Source organism: Protopterus annectens, chromosome 1.part0 (assembly GCF_019279795.1).
Source record: "Protopterus annectens isolate FY-2018-M chromosome 1.part0, PAN1.0, whole genome shotgun sequence".
In the NCBI taxonomy this organism is placed as follows: domain Eukaryota; kingdom Metazoa; phylum Chordata; order Ceratodontiformes; family Protopteridae; genus Protopterus; species Protopterus annectens.
Genome location: NC_056725.1, coordinates 1,914,483,035 through 1,914,504,827, shown reverse-complemented (window position 1 = coordinate 1,914,504,827; position 21,793 = coordinate 1,914,483,035). Strand labels below are relative to the sequence as shown.

The following is a 21,793-nucleotide window of genomic DNA, read 5'->3' as shown; positions in this document are numbered from 1 at the left end:
TTACCCCCAAGTTACTATACCGTCAACCATCATGACTTACAATGATGCTTGGCTGTACTGAAAAACAGACTATGAAACTTAATGGGATGGAATTAATGGATGATTAAGAGAGTAAACAATAACAATTATATTTACTTATGTAAAGACAGACAATGAAAAGAAAATGAAAATTCTCATAACTTATATTTTACTACTTCAACTCATTCTATAACGCTAAGTGCTAGGAGAATACAAAAAGGAATACAAAAATATGAAAGGCAGTTCATTTTATTGCTACCTTCTCCAATGCATTCACTCGGCAAACATTTCCCATAAGTGAATCTTGAAGACGTAGCTGCCCACCTAAGCACAGAAATAAATATGCTAATACTGTATCAAATGATCTATGAAAGTGACTCTTCTTGGTTTAGTGCAGCCTGTGGTTAGGTTTATCCTCCCCACCAACCAGCATTTGGCATCTTTTCCCAAAAGTTCCCATATTTAGGGATGGATGTGCCCCCATGATGTATACCATGATACAGAGCACTGACTACATAAACATGCCCGTTGCCCATGCTCAGTATTTTACCCCTTGCAACGGGTGAGCACCGTCCTACAAATCATGGTAAACAAAGAAGATTTGGCATGCTTGCTGCCAAGTTAAGATACAAGTATACACTTACTGCACTTATAGGGATTCTAAAGTTGATTCCAGCCAAAGAAATGACCTACCCAGAGAAGAATGGAGGGAGAATATGTCTGATCCACCAAGGTGGTTATATGTGTAGATTAAGTGACATGGTAGAACATAACCTGTTATATCCAATACTAATGACACTCAAGGATGTGTCTTATTGGCTGGGTTCTACCAAGGCAGACAGACCCACTGAGCTGTATCAGGGCTAGCTAGAAGACTGAGAAACCCAAAACAAAAGGCTATCCTCAAAAATCCAAGAAGAGAAGGCTTTTAACAAGTGTTACAGACCCCAGGGCTTGACAATCGAGTTTGCCAACAGTAGACCAAGCACACACTAGCGGTAACTACAGACAGAGAATTAGAAAGACCACAACCTTGGCTAGTGGGCAAAATTGAACAAAAACATCAACGATTTTATACAAGCGCGAGCATGAGAAACCTGAGGCAAAAAATAAACCAAAATAATTGAAACTAAAAAGGCATCAAATGTTAAGTTAATAAGTAGGGTGTATAAGGCTGTAATGGAACAATATGTGGATAGGCAGAGGAGAAAATGCAATGGTGGACTAGGAAATTGGGTCAACAGTTTACTAACCAGCAATGTAGGGATATACGTTTAGCCCTCCAGATATGCCATTAAGTGCAGGAAGTTTAAAATATTTGTATGGAAGTATCTCCAGAGATCTCAGACTACATAAGATGCTTTCACAAACAGATGGCAATTGCTGGAGATGCAACCAAGGGGAAAGGGGGGACTGGGAACATATCCTTTGGGAGTGTAGACAACTGGATAAGGAAAATTTACAGAAAATATTGAAACAAATATATGATGTTAAAATGGAGCTGACCAAAAGCCTGATGTGATTGATTTGTGAGCGACATCACCAGGGGTCCAAAAACATGGTTAAGCCCTACTCTAAGCAGTAATGCTAGTGGCTAAAAAAAAGCAACGACGAGAAAATTAAAAAGGTAGAGTAACCAAAAGTTGAGGACATGATTGAAATTACAGCAGATCCGATTGAAGAAAGAGAGAGAATACAGCAAGGCTGGGAAAACATTTTAAAACTGCAGAAAATGTGGAGCAAATACCATACAAACATTTCAAAAAAATGGCAAGAGAATAATGTTAAGTTACTGTAACAATCAAGTTGATTTTGGCCTGTATGTATTAGCAAGCAGAAATGCAGAGGACTAGAGAGATTAAAGAAGGCCATCTACTGATGGATATGGAGTACATGCTTCTCGCATGAGGACTGCACTTAGTCACTACTGCTTTCTTCCTTATTTTATAATAAAAAATGTTAACAGAAAGACAAAGATTTTTGGTCTCCACTCAGTGGGGGTCTAACAAACCCAAAATCCACAGGGACATTGAGATAAGTTGAGTCAAGTCTAATAGTACTTAATCTAGGGAAGAAATCCAGCCACCCAAAAGTCTCTCTGGCTGGGAGATACATAAACACTATAGGGGCACAATGTCAGCTTTAGGCCACTTAGCTGTTTGAATTTTCTGTATGCAGTGACTTTTTTTAACCTCAGATTAACATTACTAATTTTAGCCTCGGAATATCCAGTTTGTTTCACATATTTTCACAGGTCCTGTTATCTTTTAGCTTACTTTCACAACTCCATATTGCTCTGTGCTTAATACAGAGGAATGCGACTCAGCACACCAACACATAAAGCACTTCTACCAAACAAACTTATAATGAAATTGTTTAAAAAAAAAAAAAAAATGCTAAAGCCTCCCAGACTTAAAGGAAAACTCCACCCTCTCTTACAGTTTAACTCAATCCTTGGGTTTTCGTTTCTCCCTACAATATGATTCCAGTATTGTGCAGGTACCAGAAAAGTACAGTTGTGTACACTTACCATAAATGTAGATGTTTGAGTGTATTCACTGTTGCAGTCATTACATTTGGGTAATCTGCTGGCAGGTTGCCCTCAGTCGGCCTGAATAACAAAGTCTTGGGTCCTGCATTGGTTACTGTCTCTTCTTCCATGATGTCAGGTCGTCAGGGGTATAAAACATGCAGCCGACGCCATTTTATTCAGTTTTTCTTGTCCCAGAAGTCAGGTGCCCCCCAAATGGGGAGCAAAAAAAAAAAAATATATATATATATATATATATATATATATATATATATATATATATATATATATATACACACACACACACACACACACATATATATATATATATATAAATAAACAGCAATATATGTAAATGCACTTTTAGCAACATAAACTTTGCCTTCATCTAAAAGCAAATACACCACAAAGGCTTTAGAGTATAGTGAAGGAATGTGAAGTTATAGAAAAGGGGGATGGTGGGTGGGTAACCCAGACTGCAACAGTGAATACACTCTAACATCTACATTTATGTTAAGTGTACACAACTGTACGATGTTCTTCGTGTTTCACTGTTGCAGTCATTACATTTGGGTAGAATCCTAAAGCTATGGATGGGAGGATGGAACTAAACAGCATTAGGAGCGGCTATAAGGCCCTGCAGAGCTGCAGTGGCAAAGCCTGCCCTGGATTTGGAGAAGAGAGGCAAATGATAATGCTTTGTGAAGGTATGAACAGAGCTCCAAGTAGCAGCTTCTAGAATGTCTTTAGTTGGAACTCCTCTGAGAAAGGCTGCTGAGGTAGAGACAGCCCTGGTGGAATATGACCCGATTCCCTTGGGCACAGGTTTACCATGGTGCAAATAGCAGAAACAAATGCAGCGTCTTATCCACTTAGAAATAATCTGCTTTGATATAGCCTTATCCTCTGATCCTGAAGCAAATGCCACCAGTAGTTGCTCAGACTTTCTTAGAGATTTGGTCCGGTTTAAGTAGAATCTTAGTTGTCTGTGTATGTCCAATGAATGCAGAATCAGCTCCTCCTTGTTCTGCGGATTTGGGTAAAATGTTGGCAGGTGAATTGTTTGGCTAAGAGCCACACTGGGTACCACCTTAGGCATAAAGGAAGGATTGGTCCTGAGGGACACCCTGTCCGGGTAAAAAGTAATAAAAGGCTCCATAGCCATGAGAGCCTGTAGTTCTGAAACTCTTCTTGCTGAAGTGATTGCCAAAAGGAAAGCTGTTTTCCAAGATAAAAATTTTATATCCGCAGTAGCTGCTGGTTCAAAAGGAGGCAGGGTGAGTTTTTCCAGCACAAAATTGAGGTTCAATGCAGGAGTTGGTGATGATCTGGGAGGCCTTACATTTTTGGCCCCTCTAAGATACTGTTTTAGCAGAGGATGAGAAAAGATGGGAGGCTCCGTGTTGTAATGAGCCAAGATGGCAGAGGCATGGATTTTTATTGAAGAAAAAGATAGGCCCTTGTCAAGCATCTCAGTCAAGTATTGTAAAATCTCAGGGATATTTGGTTTTGCTGTGTCTGTTCGTTGTGCTTTGTTCCAAGCACAGAATCTCTTCCATTTATCAGCATAAGATTTTTTAGTACTAGGCCTTCTGGCTTCCAAAATGACATTCATTACAGATTTAATGAGAGGTGTTGTTTGAATAATGAAATGATCAGCCATGCTGCAAGGTTCAGAGTTTGGAGCAGAGTGTGCAGAATTTGATTGTTCTGCTGAGACTTTAGATGAGGTATTTGTAGCAAGTTTCAAGGAGGGAGTTGAGACATATTCCTTAGAATTGGGTACCAGTGCTGGCGAGGCCAGTCCGGAGCAATAAGGATCATTTTTGGTTTCACCTGTCTGACCTTTAGTAAGACCTTGGAGAGAAGAGGCAGAGGGGGAAAGGCATAGACTGACAGGTTTTTCCAACTGAAGGATAGGGCATCCACTTTCCATGCTTGTCTGTGATAAGTCCTTGTGCAGAATTTGTCCAGGTGATAATTTTGGGGGGAGGCAAATAGATCTATGTCTGGGCTTCCCCATTTCTGTGTTACCATGCTGAAGATTTGTGGATCCAGCTTCTACTCGTGCGGGTCCATAAGATTTCTGCTTAGGTCGTCTGCCAGAGTATTTCGTTTTCCTGGCAGGATTTGAGCTTGAAGATGTACTTGGTAAGTCAAGGCTGTGCTCCACAATGCCATGGCTAGTCTGCAAAGGGGGTAGGAATGTGTACCCCCCTGCTTGTTTATGTACCTGTAACTATGTAGTTGTCCTGGATGAAGTAAGTCCTTGAAGGCTGTCAGAGCATACTGAACAGCTAACATCTCTTACTGGTTGATAATGCAGATGCATTTGTTTTGGGCTCCATATACCCTGAATGCATCTCCCCGCCAGGTGCCCCCCCCCCAAGCATAGTCTGATGCGTCTGTAGTAAAGGTTTCGGTAGCAGGGGGTAGAATTAATGACAGTTCCTTGTTTTGGTGACATGTCTCTGCCCACCAAAGAAACTCCTGTTGTAGGCAGGGAATGAGAGGAATCATTGTTTCCAGGCTGTGACAATGTTGACTCCATATACTTTTTAGGTACCATTGAAGTTTCCTCATATGCAGTCTCGCATATGGAATTAGTAGAATGCAGGATGCCATGAATCCCACAGCCTGCAGAATTTGTCTTGCAGATAACTGGGTTTTTGTTGCCATTTGTTTGAAGTATGTTGTCAGTTGCCTTTGTTTATCTGGCGTGAGGTAAGCCATCTGGGCAGTTGTATCAAAGCTTGCACCCAGGAATGTAATTATTTGAGAGGGCACCAGTTGTGATTTCTTTTCGTTGTGTACCCTAGGCATGTTAGTAGCCTTTTTACAAATGCCAGATGTTGAAGAAGAATGTCCTTGTTCTCTGCTTGAATGAGACAGTCGTTCAGGTAAGGATAAATTTGTATGCTTCTTTGTCTGCAGAATGCAATCACTGGTGCCAGGCACTTTGTAAAGACCCTGGGCACAGTAGATAAGCGAAAGGGCAGTGCAGAGAATTGGTAATGCAAAAAAAACTGCCTTGAAGCGGAGGTACCTTCTGCACGATTCCCTTACTGGGATATGCAGGTATTAAGTCTAGAGTCACTAACCAAGCGTTCTTGCCCAGCATAGGCAGTAGCTGTTGTAAAGCCAGCATTTTGAATTTTGGAATGTCCAGGAACATGTTCAAAATTATTAAGTCCAGTATTGGACGCCAGGCATTGTCTTTTCTGGGTACCAGGAACAGTCTTGAGTGAAAACCTTGTCCTTTTTCCTGTTCTGGTACTGGTTGAATAGCCCCCATATCCATGAGGGACGTAACTTGTTTCTGAGCCTCTGCCCATTGATTTTGTGGTAGATCTGGCCAACTGTTTGGAATTGGCAAAGTATGGAAATTAAATCTGTACCCCTGGGATACTATGTTTAATACCCACTTGTCCTGGGTAATTAACTGCCAATTTTGAGCATGAAGTGCTAATTTTCCCCCCAAGGGGGCTGCCAAAAGATATGTGCTTGGTGAAGGTAGAGGGAAGTCATTGAGACTGCTTACTGTAGGGTTGTGCTTTGTTTCCTCCAGATTTGGCCTGTAATAACCCTGTTATTGGTATCTAGAGCCTTTTGAGCACCTGGATTTGCCTTGAGAGGCTCTGTTGGACACAGGAAAGGACCAATTTTTAGTAGGCCAGTGCCTACTGAACCTGGGTGGCTACACTTGTAAGAAATCTTTTACAGTTTGCATAGATTTAACTTTGTCTTCCATTTTCTTTAAAACATCTTCTGCCTTGTTACCAAACAGAGTATCATTCTGTAAAGAGACATCCAATAATTTAGCTTTAACATGATAGGCAGATTTTGCTCCTTGAGCCAGGCATGCCTTCTAATCACAGATCCAGTAACTGTGGCCCTGCAAGAGGCCTCCAAGGAATCAAAACCACATTGCAAATTGTGCTTTCCAACCTGTTTTGCTGCATGCAATAATACCTGTAATTCTTTATTTTCCACACAATCAGAAATAAACATAATTTTCTGTCTCAATAAACCCATAACATGATGTTGATATTTAAGCATATGAAAATGGCAGTTTAAGGCCCTAATTGCCAAGGTTGCAGATGTGTAAACCTTCTTTCCCCATCTATCCAGCGCCCTGGAATCTCTATCAGAGGGGGTGGGATTTTTGGCTGTAGAGGCCTTTACACCTTTGGGGCTCTGTGAGATAGTCTCAGGATCAGCAGCAGGATTTTTGAATAGAAATTTGTGGGAGTCAGGAACCCTGTAATATCTGTCTGGCTTACTTGGAGCCGGAGGTAGGGAATCAGGAGCCATGCTTGATTCCGAAAACACATCAACAATGTCTAATACAGGAGGTATAGCCAAAGGCCTATGTTGAGGAAGAAGAAGGAAATCCCTAAGCCACATTTTTGATTCAGAGAAATCCTGACTCTCCCAATGAAAATGTTCCCTTAAAGTATGCAAGGTTTCACCAAAAGAATAATCCTCAGAAGGAGATGCAGATGGGATGGATTCTTCTGCATATGAATCCTCATAGGGTAGAAGAGAAAATTCCTGATCAGAAGAGGAATCAGAAGAAATGGAAACCTGATCTGAAGATTCATAATCAGTGTCTTGTCTAGGCCTCTTAGCAGGGGGGGGGGGGACCCCTGATGAAGGTAATTTAGTCCTCAGCCATTTTGATCATCTGTTTTTTTAGGCATAGGGGCCTGAGCACGTGGCTCATGCGTCCTTTTTTTTAGCCTCAGAAGATGTTTTTGATCTTGTTTTTGAAGCTTGCATCGGTTTTATATAAAAATGTTGAGGCCTGAAAACACCCTCAGAAGCCGGTGCCTGCTCAGCGGCTCCGGACCCATCCAAGGTAGACACATCCGCGGGTTCAATACTCTTAGAATCTCGCGGCATACCGGACTCCGCATGGGTCTCAGTAGAGGCCTGCGACTCAAAGGTAGCAGGTATCAGGGGTGGCGAAAGCACCTCACTGAGTACCGGTGACTGGCTTAGGAGAAGCTTCGTCATCGGTTTTGGACCTCGATGGTCTGTCTCTTGTCTTTTTCTTTGCATTTTTTGTGAACTCTGGTAGTCGGATTGCTAACCGACGACATTTCAGGGTAATTAAATCTGGATCCAAAATATTTTGAAGCAAAAATATACCAACGCTTAATAGTGCGTTGGTTAAATCTATTACAAAACTGACAGCAAGGCACGTTATGATCTTGGCCTAGGCAAGGAATACAGTACAAATGAAAATCCTTATGAGGTATTTGTTTCCCACAAGTAATGTAATTATTAACTTTTACTGACATCGGTAAGGAGCAAGAAAAAGTTTCCCCAACAGGGTACTTAGCTTAAGTTGAAGACTTCGGTTCTGAAACTCAAATGCGAAAATTTCAGGAGTCTGCCAATCGGCACTTGCGAACTCCTTCTGCTTCGGGCACCGCACGGCAAGAAAGACTGAATAAAATGGCGTTGGCTGCATGTTTTATACCCCTGACGACCTGACGTCATGTAAGAAGTGACAGCAACCGACACAGGACCCAAGACTTTGTTACTCAGGCCGACTGAGGGCATCCTGCCAGCAGATTATCCAAATGTAATGACTGCAATAGTGAAACACGAAGAACATCCTGCATCTACTTTTTAAAACTTTTATTTACTTGCACTGCAATCAAAGGAAAGGAAAAGCCCACCTACTTTTTTTTTTTTAAGATCAACTTCTCGCATACAGTACTTCGCAGAGAAATTTGACTCTGCCTGCATGACACATCAAAGACACAGTAAAATCTGTAGTATACCCCTGTCAGGTACTGCTGTCAGTCTTGGATGCAATTAATCCTGCTAATGTCAGGAGCACAAAAGCTGATACAAAAAAAAGACAAAGCTGTGGAACTGTTTTCCACTGTTTCTATTGCAGAGAAGAGAACTCAACACTCCCCTTTCATAGCAAAACAAATCAGTTCATTCAGTCAGGGGTTTAAAAGCAATTATCACCTCTTCTGACAAATTTATATAAGCAGCAACACAGTATGGAAATGTTAAGCTTTAAAAGTTGGTTAGTTACACTAGTTTATATGTTAAGGTAACTTAAATGTAGTATCAAAGATTTCCGTGACATTTAGAGAAAAGCCAGAAAATATATTTTTTTAGTAAAGTATCAACACATTTACCATTTCCAAGCCCCCCCCCCCCCAGCCAGAACTGCAGAAAGGTTCTACTTTAGATCGACGAAAAGTCAAAATGTCAAACGCTCACATGAGCGTAAATGCAGGAACTCTATGTTTATTTTTTTGGATCGCAGTACAGTGAGGATCGGAATATTTGCTCTTTCCTCACTGTAGCACGATCTCGGAGTTGGAATATATATATTTAGTGGGGGGCGCAGCCCCCCAAAATAGCAATTTTGAACTTCTGCATTTACGCTCATGTGAGCATTCTACATTTTGATTTTTCGTCTATATAATACAGACCCCTGCAGAAAGAGAGGCAAGTGGCAGCCCTATCAACTAGGTACACGGATAACATTCCTACAAAGTTAATTTATGCTTTTTTGACATCCTCCCAGAGGGGATGCATATCTGGTACACACAGATCCATGGTAAGAGATTTCTACTGGCTTTCAGTCAGTCCTTGCATTATTAGAGTGCACAAGCATTTTTTAGTCCACAAAGGAAATGTGACAATTGAATGCAACCATAATATACAGTTGAATTTACTTTAACGCACACTTACTATGTGCTCTTGCATTAAAAACATTAAGAAAAGGACATCAGAAGTACTTACATACACACAGACGTGCATTTAAACACAGTACTGAATCCCACATATAGTATTCTGCATGCTACATACATTTTTATGCACACACAGATTATATATATATATATATAATATATATATCTACACACACATACACACACAAATCTGTGTTTGTGTGTAGACACACACATACAGTTACACAATTTCCATTTTGATTTTTCTTTAAAAGGACATGAAGTACACAAACAGGCATGCAATCTAGTTCTCCATTACACATACACACAAATGTTTTTTTGTACACATATGCTTTATATATATTTGACGATGTGAGGTACTGCCAGCTATGCCAGGAGAAGTAGGGGATGGTTGTGTAACATTTGCCAGCACAGCTAGCTTGTATTTTGTAAAGAATTATATATCATTTGTATATCAAACTGACTTGTACAGCTGCTTGTGTTCAGAAATTTTTTTCTGTGCCCTGCTGGACAGAAAAAGAAATATATATGCATTCTTGTAACTATTTAAATATATATGTTTTAACAGAGATATTGGAAGAGATGAGGTTAATCTCAATCTGTCCAACTTTGAAAATAGTTTGAAATTAAATTACGTGGTTTAGGCCATAAAGATTGTATCGTACATTTCTCAATGCAGCCAGAGACAAAAAAGTCTGTACTAGGAAGTTTTCTGCATTTATCTTTGGGGCGAACCAATTGCTAACCTGTAAGGGTGGAGTTTTGAAATTGTTTTATGACTTCCAGGAGCTGCAGCAGATCTTAGCAAGGCTGTGTGTGTGTGTGTGTGTGTGTGTGTGTGTGTGTGTGTGTGTGTGTGTGTGTGTGTGTGTGTGTGTGTGTGTGTGTGTGTGTGTATTATCAACACGTGCTAAATCCTGACGGCTTCTAGCCAAGGGGAGGGGGGTGATGCATGGGAATCAGAAGTCAGATGACCAGATGTATGTGATGTCACACTGTAATCTAGGACAAAAATTATGTTTTATACTATAGGAGACTGAAGTTTCATGGCAAGTAGCAGACAGACTTAGTTTGGAGTCCTACAACTTATGACACAGCAAGGGTCATTTTACTGCACTGAAGAGTTTTCACACCTCAGCATGAGTGTGTGGGGGGGAGGTCTGTTAATTCTTTTAGAACTACAAAACAATCCCTTCACAAAGCTTATTTACCTACTTTCTTTTGCTTGAAGTAGCTAACAAGCTCTGACAGACACATAAATGAGGTTCAGTCAGGGAAACACAGAAGTAAGCTCTGTTACAAAAGGTTGTTTAGATGACAGTGTTTCACAGTCCTGTCATTCTATCTTTATGGCAAAGAAAAACACCATCACTTCCTTATGTCAAGCATGACTCATGCAAAGAGGACTTGAAATGTATTCTGGGAAGAAGGAATGAAAGTAAAACAAGACCACGTTACCAAGGCAGGCCCCATCACCCACCATTTTGAGGGGAAACACATTAAAATTCTAAAATAAGCACTTGGACTGGTTTTTGTGGCATTACAATAGCTCAAAAAACAAAAATACAATGAAAAAAAAACATGTTTTTTTTTCGAGTTCTAAGGTGGAGTTTTCCTTTAAGACTAAGAAATCTCTGGCATTACTTCACATTGCAACACACCCAACGTCACCTTGTACAACCATGGCCAGTACAAATACTTCTTGAGTCATAGGGGTACAGAATCCAACCCCTTATGGCCTACTGCAACCACATCTAACCATGGTAATATTTTAGTAAGTGGCGGCTCTATTGTCAGGCATGTAGACAGCACACTCACTAGGCAAGATAAGAAAAGGGTGATAGCTGTATTTCTGTAATAAGAATTTGGGATCCCTCCATTCTGAAATATCTGACTATGACCTAATCGTGGTCCATGTGGAGGTGAATGAATTTGGGAACTCAAACCAGAGGGACATGCAGGCAGAAGAATGTGACTGGACCTCGTCTGTGTGCGTCTGAGACAGGAAAGAATGTTCTTGAGGGGCATTTTGATTTCACCAAAAATGATGCTAAGATTCAAACAAAAGACAATTGGCCTCAACTGGCTATGTAGGAGGGCAGAGTTATGTGTCATCTTGGGATGAGATGAAGGATTAGCTTTCCTGTACTGCCAGGAAAGGTCTGCACCTCTCTTACCAAGGTTCGCCTTCTGCCTATACTGTTTTTTAGGCAGAGTCCACCAGATGGAGATTCCAATCTAGTAAATTCTAAGTTTGAACATATTAATGTGGCTCAAGTGAATGACAGGAGTCTAAACAAAAAAAAATGCTTGAACTTGAGGCTCTCCTTCAGTTACTTGAGGACCTAAATAAATTCTGCTGTAATCCTCATCTGATGGATCACATTGCCAAAGCTACTGTACATGCCTCTGACTTCTACTCCCACAAATAGTTGTTTCAATCTGCCCAAATATGACAAATTTAAAAACAAATACCTTTGCTGCAATACCGGTACAAATAAGTGAAATAACAAGAGAAACTGCTTATTGTTTATGAGGTCTCATTCTACCTACCCTAAAAGCAAAATTAAGCAAACCACTACATTAAGTAAAAAGTAGGAAGCACAACGCTGATTATGAATTTAAAATGGCCACTAATACTAAAAATAAAGAATAGTTGTGTAAAATCTTAACATAACCATAGATGTCCTTCTCTTCCATGTTGCAGTATTTCAACTATTGGGTTTTTCTCTCTTACTACCTGAACGTACATACAGTATACAAAAGCTTCTAGTCACAGCTAGGTGCATGGGATGTCTGACGTTGGCAAAGGGGACATGGGCCATAAAAGTGATGTCTGCATACACCAGACCTCAGAACTGAGTGCCCTATTTGGACCCCAGTCCCAGGAAAACTGTGCAAGTCCAGTGTCATCCAAGAAGGGACCGTTTAAGGGAAAAAAGGAGGTGAAAGAATACTGCAACATGGAAGAGGAGGACATCTATGGTTATGGTAAGATTTTACACAACTATTCTATGTCCTTCTATTCTCATGTTTCAGCATTCCAACTCTTGGTGCCAAAGCTGACTGGCAAGAGGAGGGTGGTGGCTTGGAACAATTCTCTACAAAACCATGGAGGATTGCCCTGGCAAATCCAGCCTTGGATCTGGAAATATGGTCCAATTTGTAATGCTTGGTAAAAGTGCAGACAGATGTTCATGTATCTGCCTCCAAAATGAGAGCTGTATCCAGTCCTTTAAAGAACGCTCCAGATGAAGCCATAGTCCTAGTCGAATGTGCTTTAACTTTGGACTCCAAGGACTTCTCACGGTGTGCACAGCAGAAGGAAATTGCTCTGGAAATCCAGGCTGAAATTGTCTGTTTTGTCACTGCTTTCCCCAGGGATCTGGGGTGACAGGAGACAAATAATTGATCAGATTTTCTAATAGATTTGGTCTTGTCTAGGTAAAACCTAAGCTGTCTGTGCAGATCAAGGGAATGTAAGACTCTCTCACTGTCACCCTGAGTATGGGCAAAAAAGGTAGGAAGGTGAATAGCTTGGTTCAAGGATGCCTCACTGACCACCATGGGCATGAAGGAAGGGTTGGTCCTAAGGGTTACCCTGTCTTTGTGGAAGATGAGGAAAGGTGGAATGGCCATGAGAGCCTGTAACTCAGACACTCTTCTAGTTGATGCCAAGGCCACTAGGAGTACTGTTTTCCAAGTGCAGTGTTTCAAAGGAACCTTAGAAGTTGGTTCAAAGGGGGCCACCGTGAGTTTCTCCAAAACATAACTCAGATCCGGGGGGGGTGGGGGAGGGCTAAGATGCAGCATTCCTTTTTGGAATAACTATGCAGGCAATCTGGAAGCCAAGGGAGGATCCAGAGGCAGACAAGCTGAAATAGCAGCAAGGTGGGTTTTAACAGAGGACAACGCCAACCCTGTCTGCAAGAGTTCACACAGGTATGACAGTACCAAAGGGACATCCGCCCAGAAGGGGTCCAAACATCTTTGTAGACACCATACAAAGAATATTTTCCATTTAGATGTATACAATCTCATGGTATTAGGTTTCCTAGCCTCCTGCAGGAATGTGAGCATGTCCTCATTGTAGAGGTGTCTGTAAAGGATCAGAATTCTATGATCCATAGGGAGAGGTTCACAGACTGTAAGTGGGGATAGTAATATTAGAGATCCCTTGTCCTGTGTGATAAGGTCCACTCTGTGAGGCAACTTGTGGTGATTGCCCTTGGCTAAATGCAGAAGGAGGGGGAACCAGTGCTGTCTTGGCCAAAAGGTGGTCACCAACAAGATTTTTGGTTTGTCCTACTGAATTCTCAGTAGGACTTTCAGATGTAGTGGGAAGGGAGGAATGCATACAGAAACATCTCCTTCCAAGAGATTGAGAAGGCATCCGTTGCCCTTACCAGATGACTAAGCAGCCTGGTGCAAAGGAATGGAAGCTGTCTTTTCGTATGGGAGGCAAACAGATCTATCTGAAGTGTACCCCATTTGTGGACTATGTCCAAGAACACATCCCTGTGGAGCATCCATTTGTGGGACTGTGACATGGACCTATTTAAGGTGTTTGCCTGAGTAATGTGAACTGAAGGGATGGACACTGCCTGTAGCATGACTCCCTGTTTGGTGGCAAGCTCCCACACTTGTAGAGCTAGTCTGCATAGCAAGTAAAATTTTGTTCCCCCCTGCTTGTTCACATACCACAGAACCGTAGTGTTGTCTGTGAACAATTTTAGTGGGCCTCGTTTCAGTGCGAGTTGAAAGGCCTTTCAAGCAAAAAGAATTGCTCTCATCTCTCTGATATTGATGTGCTCCTATTTGATGGAGTCTGGCCATGTACCCTGGACCATTAGGGAACCCATGGCTGCTCCCCACCTCAGAACCGAGGCATCTGTGTGCATCTCCTGTACTGGCACGGCAGCTTGTAAGGAGAGACCTGGGTTGCAGTTCACTTAATTAAAACACCACTGAATCTCTTTCTTGAAGCAAAGCAAGAAGGGCATTTTGCACTCTAGAGGATGACAGGTCCATATAGACCCTAGGTCTCATTATAGTGTCCTCATGTGGAGCTTTGTCATGGGAATGGTCACTGCCATGTGACCCAGCAGTCTGAGGTACTGCCTGGTAGTCAAGTCTATGGCCTGAAGGACAGTGAGCAGATACTGTCTCAACCTTTCCACCTTTTGAATTGGTAGGAAAGCCTTTATTACAGCTGTACTTAACCTGCACCCCAGGAATACTATATCTTGAGAGGGGGTCAGGTTGGATTTTGGGTAATTTATCTGGAAACCCAGTGCTTGCAGGAGTGAAATTACTGTTTGTAGATGGAGTTGCAGGGATTCTGTGCAGTATGCCTGAATAAGAAGGTTGTCTAGGTAAGGGAAAATTTGAATCCCTTGATTCCTGCAGAAACCTACTACTGGTGCCAAGCACTTGAAGATCCTTGCAGCAGCAGAAAGCCTGATGGGCAAGGCCGAGAATCAAAAATGTGAGGAGGCCACAGAAAAGCACAGGTACTTCCTGCAATTGTACCTTACTGGGATGTGTACGTAGGCATCCTTGATGGTGGCCAAAAATCCCTAAGGTAAAATCAAAGGGAAAAGGGTTTGCAGATTGAGCATTTGAAAAGTGGGCACTTGCAAGAAGAGACTGAGGTGGGAAAGATCAAAGATTGGTCTCCAGGGGCCATCTTTCCTTGGGACGAGGAAGAGCCTGGAGTAAAAACCTTTCCCCCTCTCTGTTGGAGGGACAGGTTAAATTGTTCCTTGGGCAATGAGGCTGTTTATAACAGGCTGAAATAATGGCAGCTGTTCTTTGGGGGTTGAGGAATGCCCCTCAAGGATGGGGTTGTGATCCAGGTCATAAAATAACCCTTCTCTATAATGGATAAGGCCCACCTGTCTGTGGTGATGTTTTTCCAAACAGGGAGACAGTGAGCGAGCCTCTGGGCTAGGGAAATGGGGGGGGTTAACAGGAAAGGCAAGTAGTCATAGATTACCAGGCCTGTCTTGAAATTGAGGCTTCTGAGCTGTAGGAGTCTGGACAGGCCTGGAAGGAGTTTGCTTCCTGGCAGTCTTTCTGGCCCTGGAAGGAGGGGTGGGGGCAGAATGCCTCCTGTTGAATTGGGTTTTAAATGGGTAGTTTCTGTGGAACTTGGGGATAGGAGAAACAAACAGATGTTTAAAGTCTTGTAACTCCTTCCCCTTGTTGCAGAGTTTTGAATAACTCAGCTGCCTTTGTTCCAAAGAGGGCAGAGTTATCAAGAGATGCATCCAAGAGTTTTGCCCTGATATCATGCAGTAGGGGCTTTAACCTTATCCAAGAATATCTTCTCAAGACTGAGGCCGATGCAACTGACCTGGCAGAAGCTTCAGCAGCATTGTAACTGTGCTTAATGGACTGCCTAGTGACCTGAGAAGAAAGATAAAAGGCTGGATAGCTCAGCTTTGGCAGGAGAGTCCGGGATATCACCAAGTTGTTTAGTGGCTTTTTCCAGAAGGGCAAGGGCATATTTAGACATGTGTGTTTGGTAATTTATTGCCCTGAACGCCAAGGTGGATGAAGTATAGAGCTTCTTCCCAAGGTGTTCCATGGCTTTATTGTCTTTGTCAGTGGGAAGAAGTGAGGAGGATGGTAGGAGTTTAGAAGCCTTATCATTTGACATGGAAACTGTGCCAGGATCCGCTGCAGGGCTCTTAACCAGGAATTTGGCTCCCTCAGGAACTTTGTAAAATCTATCAGCCCTACGAGGAGCTGGAGGCGAGAATCAGGACTGACGGATGCTGCACTGAATGCATCCAGAAAAGCTGGCAGTACTGGGGTATAGCTGAAGGGGCAGGGGAGTCCATCTGAAGAAGTTCATAACATTTCTTCTGTATGCTTGTCATCTTAGAGGAGTCAAATTTAAAATGTTTTCTCATCTTTGCAATGGTCTCCCCAAAAGATGAGATGCTCAGCTGGAGAATCTGCCTCTGAAAATTCTTCCTCTGGGGAGGCATTGCCAAGGGAGGAAGGCAATTGGGAGACATATGACAGGGAATCCTCTGAGAAGAGTCAGTGAATTCTCCATCTTCAGCCTGGGAAGTATCTCAGGCCTGAGGCCCAGGGCTCATCACAGGAGGGAGCCACTGGGAAGGCTAAGGGTGTAGCAGGCCTTAGAGCCCTAAAGGCATTGAAAAGGTTCTGAGAAAAGGCCTGTCAGTCTGGCTGGCTCTCTACAGGGGGAGATGCATGTTTTCTTTTTCTCTTTCTTTTCGAGAGAAGGCCTAGTGGGTGTCAGAGCTAAGGTAGGCCTGGGTTCAATAGCTGCTATTAAGTGGAGGGATCCGTCTGGCGCCCAGTACAAGCGAACGTTCCCCCTCACCGTCAGAAGTCAACATCTGCAGTACCTCTGAGGACGTGCCTTTCGCTCTAAGTTCTGTGGCTTCCCCATTGGTACCCGCTATACCCATATCGGTGGTGACCAATCATTCCTCCAAGATGATGTTGGGTAGAGGAGGTGTAGCTACGAATTCAGGCCTGGCAATCTTGGCCTTTTTTTTAGGTGGCTTGACAGGCTGACTGGATGGCCCCTCCATACATAACGCTAAGCGCTTAAGTTGCTGACTCTCAAGATTCATGTTTAATGCATGCAGATGGCTATGCAAGGTTTTCGGAACAAAGGCCTGGCACATGCAGCAGGACTTATGGTCATGTGTAGGCCCTAAACAAAAAAGGTAAAGCTCGTGGTCATCTTTATGGGGGATCTGATGACCGCACCTACACTTACCCTTCTTGGATGACATGAATCCACACAGGCATACAGTGACTGAAATAACAAAACAGGCCCCAACGGGGTACCTATCTGAGGTTTTCTGATCCGATGTCCGGAACAGCTGGCATTCAACTGGCGGCAAAGAAGTTTAGAGGTCTGCTGCTTGCAAACATCACTTTTATGGCCCACATCCCTCGTGCCAACGTCAGATGTCCCATGCACCTAGCAGTGACTAGAAGCTTTTGTATACTGGCTGGACATTCGGGTAGCAAGAGAGGAAAACCCAAGAATTGGAATACTGCAACATGAGAATAGACGGACATCTACAAATCTTTCTTTAATTATGTCAGGAAGTTAACACCCAACAATGATCAGAGTTAGTCCTCAATATTACTGCATGCACTCACCCAAAAGGAATCAGCTAACATCCTAGCTGGCAAATGAAGTGTATACTTCACACCACCTAAAGTTACAGCTATTTCACAGATTCCCCAATTCCAACCACCTTATTTAATTAATATGGAGCAAGTGATGTCTGCTCTCTCAAAAGCAGAAAATACCTTATCCATGGAACCAGAAAATATACCAGGTTGTTTAATTATCAGTGCCAAACATGGCCTACATAAAACCCCTACTTAACCTTTTTAATACAAGCATATCCACTGGCTACATTCCTGAAGCCTGGAAATGGTCATTGTAATGTCATTACACAAGGATGGCCTAATCACAGACCCTGGTAATGACAGATCTATTAGTCTCACTAACCTCAAATGAAAAGCTATTCAGTGTATCATTTCAGAACTCAGTAATCTGGACACTGAAAGTCTCTTAACCCTGGACCTTCATCAGTTCGGCTTTGTCAAAGAAAGGCTCTCTCTCTCTTTAAATTTATTAACTTCTTTGAAAAAGTAACTGAAGCAGTGGACAGTGGTTATGCAGTACATACAGCATTTCTTGCCTTGGCCAACGCCTATGCATGTATTACTGACAGACTTGTAAATCCAATGTAAACATTTATGCTGTTAGGTGGATACCCAACCGGCTGCCCGACAGAACTCATGAGATTACAGTAACAGGTACACCACAGGGCTCAGTATTAGGTCCCCTCTTATATGGCATCTATATCTCAGACCTTCAAGGCTAACACTACTGGCCTACGGTTGTCTGAGTTTGCAGACACCTGTAAATTGGGTGTTGTCATTCGATCTTACACTGACTCTCAAATGCTCCACCATAGGTTAAGACCACCATATTTGCCAATGTTGCAAGGACAATGATCTCAAATTATATGTGAAAAATGTAGCATAATTAATTTAGGAAAACAAAACATTTTTACTATCACATAGGTGACACACCCCTCCAGTTAGACACCATCATAAATGAAAAGGCACAGTTGCAAATAATCCCTTATCATTTGACCACAACATCACAGTAGTTCAAAAAGCATTCTATCTGGCTCATCTAATGTCCAAAGGCATCTCCACTAGATGTAGTGAAGTCTTAATTCCTCTTTGCTCATTTTTAATCATACCCATTTACGGAGTATAATGCATCTTTTGGCATTTATTTGTCTAAACCTATCACTCAATTTGAGAAACGTCAGATATGCACAACTAAAAAGATCAGTGGCCTCAAAAATCTTACTTATCAATACATACTGGCAGCCCCCTCTCTGCATTTATTTTTTTATTTTATTTATTTGCACTTCCACGGTGGTGCAGCGGTAGCGTTGTTGCCTCACAGCAACAGGCTCTCCCGTTCGATTCTCGGCTTGGGTTGGGAGTGACTTCTGTGTGGAGTCTACATGTACTCCCCGCATTCGAAAGATATGTGTTGAATGAGCGTGCCTTCATTGAAGGTTGGGCGTCAGGCTGGCAACTCGACACCATAAAAAAAAAAAAAAAAACTGCCAATCATTAGCGGTCCAGAGTTCCGCTGTGGCAACCCCTAACTGGGAAAAGCCGAAAGACAAAGAAGATTTGCACTTCGTTAACCAGGGAAGTCCACTGAGGCATACTGAGCCCATTTTCAGTGGAGGCCTGGGGAGAAAAGCTCCACAGTATTAGAAAAGATTACATATTACAAAAACAGTAGATCTTAAGAAGAGTTATAAGACTACAATAATGACTCATTAACACATTGTAACATGTACAGAGATTAATATACATAGACATTTTACAGATGAAGTTTTAAAAAATAGCCATTAGTAAACATTGTCATTGTTTTTATCATCAATTTTTTTTTAGGAGATGTAAAGGCAAATATATTGAGTGATGAGGCAATACATTGAGTAATGAGGCAAGTATAATGATGAGTTAAGAAGTTTCATGGGGGGGGGGGGGGAGTCAGTAGAGGATTGGGAGCAAGATCATTTCTGGGTAGTAGAGAGGTAAGAGTATAGAGAAGATTTAAAATTGGCATGGTTGTGGATAGTTCTGAGTGATAATGGGAGAGTGTTCCACTTTGTGGCTAGGGAGAAAGAGAAAAAAAGTTGCCCAGGAGGGTATTTGGGTATTTAGTTTTCCTTTTTACAGTCTATCTATGCAGAGCTGTGGCTAGCCTTCCAAGCCATTAAAGATCCAACCCACATAAAAGATCCAACCCACTTTGACCTCTTATTCCTTTGAAGAACAAATGGTACTTCAAATATCAAGTTAAAGGAACTAAACCTTTAATAGATAAATAAGACACAATGGCACGAAAGACTAGTATTTCACCATATCTCTCACTTCTGAAACAAACTTCCACTGTATGTCAAGTAAAGTAGCGCCCTTGCCACCTTCAAGGTACGCCTAGATAACTGGATGGGCAGCCTCAAATTCTGCCCTAGTCTATCTTGTCTTGCCCTTCTTAAGGATGGAGGGAACTACTGAATATATTTTTTAAATCAAGCAAGCTTGTAATGGTCTGCAGACTAATTGCCTAGTTTTAACCTATGAACATATCTGACAACTGATTTTGCTTTTATATTTCCTACAGACTTTGTTTTACATCAGTTGATTTTTTAAGCCTCTGCTTTAGTTACATTTGACAGAAGCATCTGATAATAATATTGAGCTAATGTTTCATATGATCTGCTCTTAAGACAGGCCTTTTAATATATCACAATTGGCAAGCTTTTATGTAGTTTCATTTTGAAGAAGTTTTGTTGTGAGATAGGACTGCTGAGCTTTTGAAGCAGTAACTGTGTCCATCCCAGTTGCTGCTCTCTAATGTAGCACATTTCTTAAACAGACCAATTTTTACCTTCTTTTCTCAGTCACTGCTAATGATTTTCCAGTGATTAATACAGGGGGTTAAGTAAGCACTTTTTTAATTCAGTCAGAAATGTGGTATTGTTCAGAAATTATTTTGCTTTCTCCATTAATCCTTCCCCCACACCATAACAGAATCATAGGGAGCACAAGGCAGAATCAGTCTAAGGAACAGCAACAACTAGTCAGCAGCCACACTCAAGTGGCACGTCCTGCCTTCAGAAGGACAAAACAGGTTTGCCCTTCTGAAGGCTGAGTGGAGACGGTGCAAAACAAGTTTTTTTCCTCAAGAAAGACTGTATTTTTGCTTATTCTAATACACACAAGTGATTCATTCCAGAGATGATGCCAGCACTAGGATATTAATCTGTCCAACCAGTGGGTCTGTATTTGTTGATAGAGATTTAGATCCATTCTACTGACAGCTGTAGAGCCAATCACTTTGAGGAGGTTATGGAGATGGAGAGAGGATAGGAATCCTTCACAGCATGAAGACTCGGTCAAAGAGCAAGATGCAGGAATGTATGAGAGTACAGGGGATAGGGTTTCAAGCCTATCTTGGTAATTTAGTGTCTTAAAACCAATACTGCTTTCTCATCAGAAATCTCTGGGATGTTTTTAGTTGCAACATGTGTTTGGATAGACACTTTATTCTATAACTGGTCAAATGTCACACTGCATTCTGCGTAGGACATACGTCTGACGTATGACACCAGGATGGTCTTTTTTTCCTTCTGGATGCACAGGTTCCTCTTTTGCTCCTTGAAATTTGTTCCTCTTGGGGCTTTTCAGTTCTAAGGTAGGTATGTCTGTATATCATCTTTATGCCATGAGCGGGGAGCATACGTGTGATGTATGACATGCAAGTAATCCTAAGGCTTCAGTATACTGGCAGGACAGCTGGCTACCCTTGACAGGGAATCCCTTGAATAACAAATACTACAACATTGATGTGAAAGGACGTATTTACGTACTTACCATAATGATAGCTCTGTGTTGTCCGTTTCCTGGTCTTCAGATCTGACTTTGGCCACTTTCAAGCTTTGGATCCAGCACACTCAGGCTCTTCCTCTTACCCGTAATCCCTGTGAAGGGAACCAACTACCTCAGATCGAGTTTACCCACAATAAGAAAGACAAGAATACAATTAAGCAACCAAGAGACCAGTTGACATACATAAATATACATAATGTTGATGAAGCTACATATCTAGTAAAATGGGCTTTTTGAATTGCGAGTAGCGACAGACCACCTCCTTTGTATGCATAAAATATTCACTCAGAAAACCAGCGAGAAAGAGAGGATTTGGATTCTCCTTTTCCCAACTTAGTAGGAGAAGGGGAAGCAAACAACTGATCAGATTTTCTGAAGGGTTTTGTCCAATGTAAGTAAAAACGTAACTGGCGGTGGACATCTAGCACCCCTTGTTTGAAAAAATTGGGAAGAGTACCAGAAGAGTTATGGACTAGTTGATAGAAAATTCAAAAGGCACTTTAGGATGAAAAGAGGG

The 21,793-nt window shown here is 41.9% G+C and overlaps 1 protein-coding gene across 2 annotated transcripts in view; it reads right to left on the bottom strand.

Annotated features, from left to right (window-relative positions):
• SENP6 (SUMO specific peptidase 6) overlaps window positions 1–21,793 on the bottom strand; it is a gene marked incomplete in the record, with an annotated part of 3,063,818 nt that overhangs the window by 1,139,355 nt on the left and 1,902,670 nt on the right.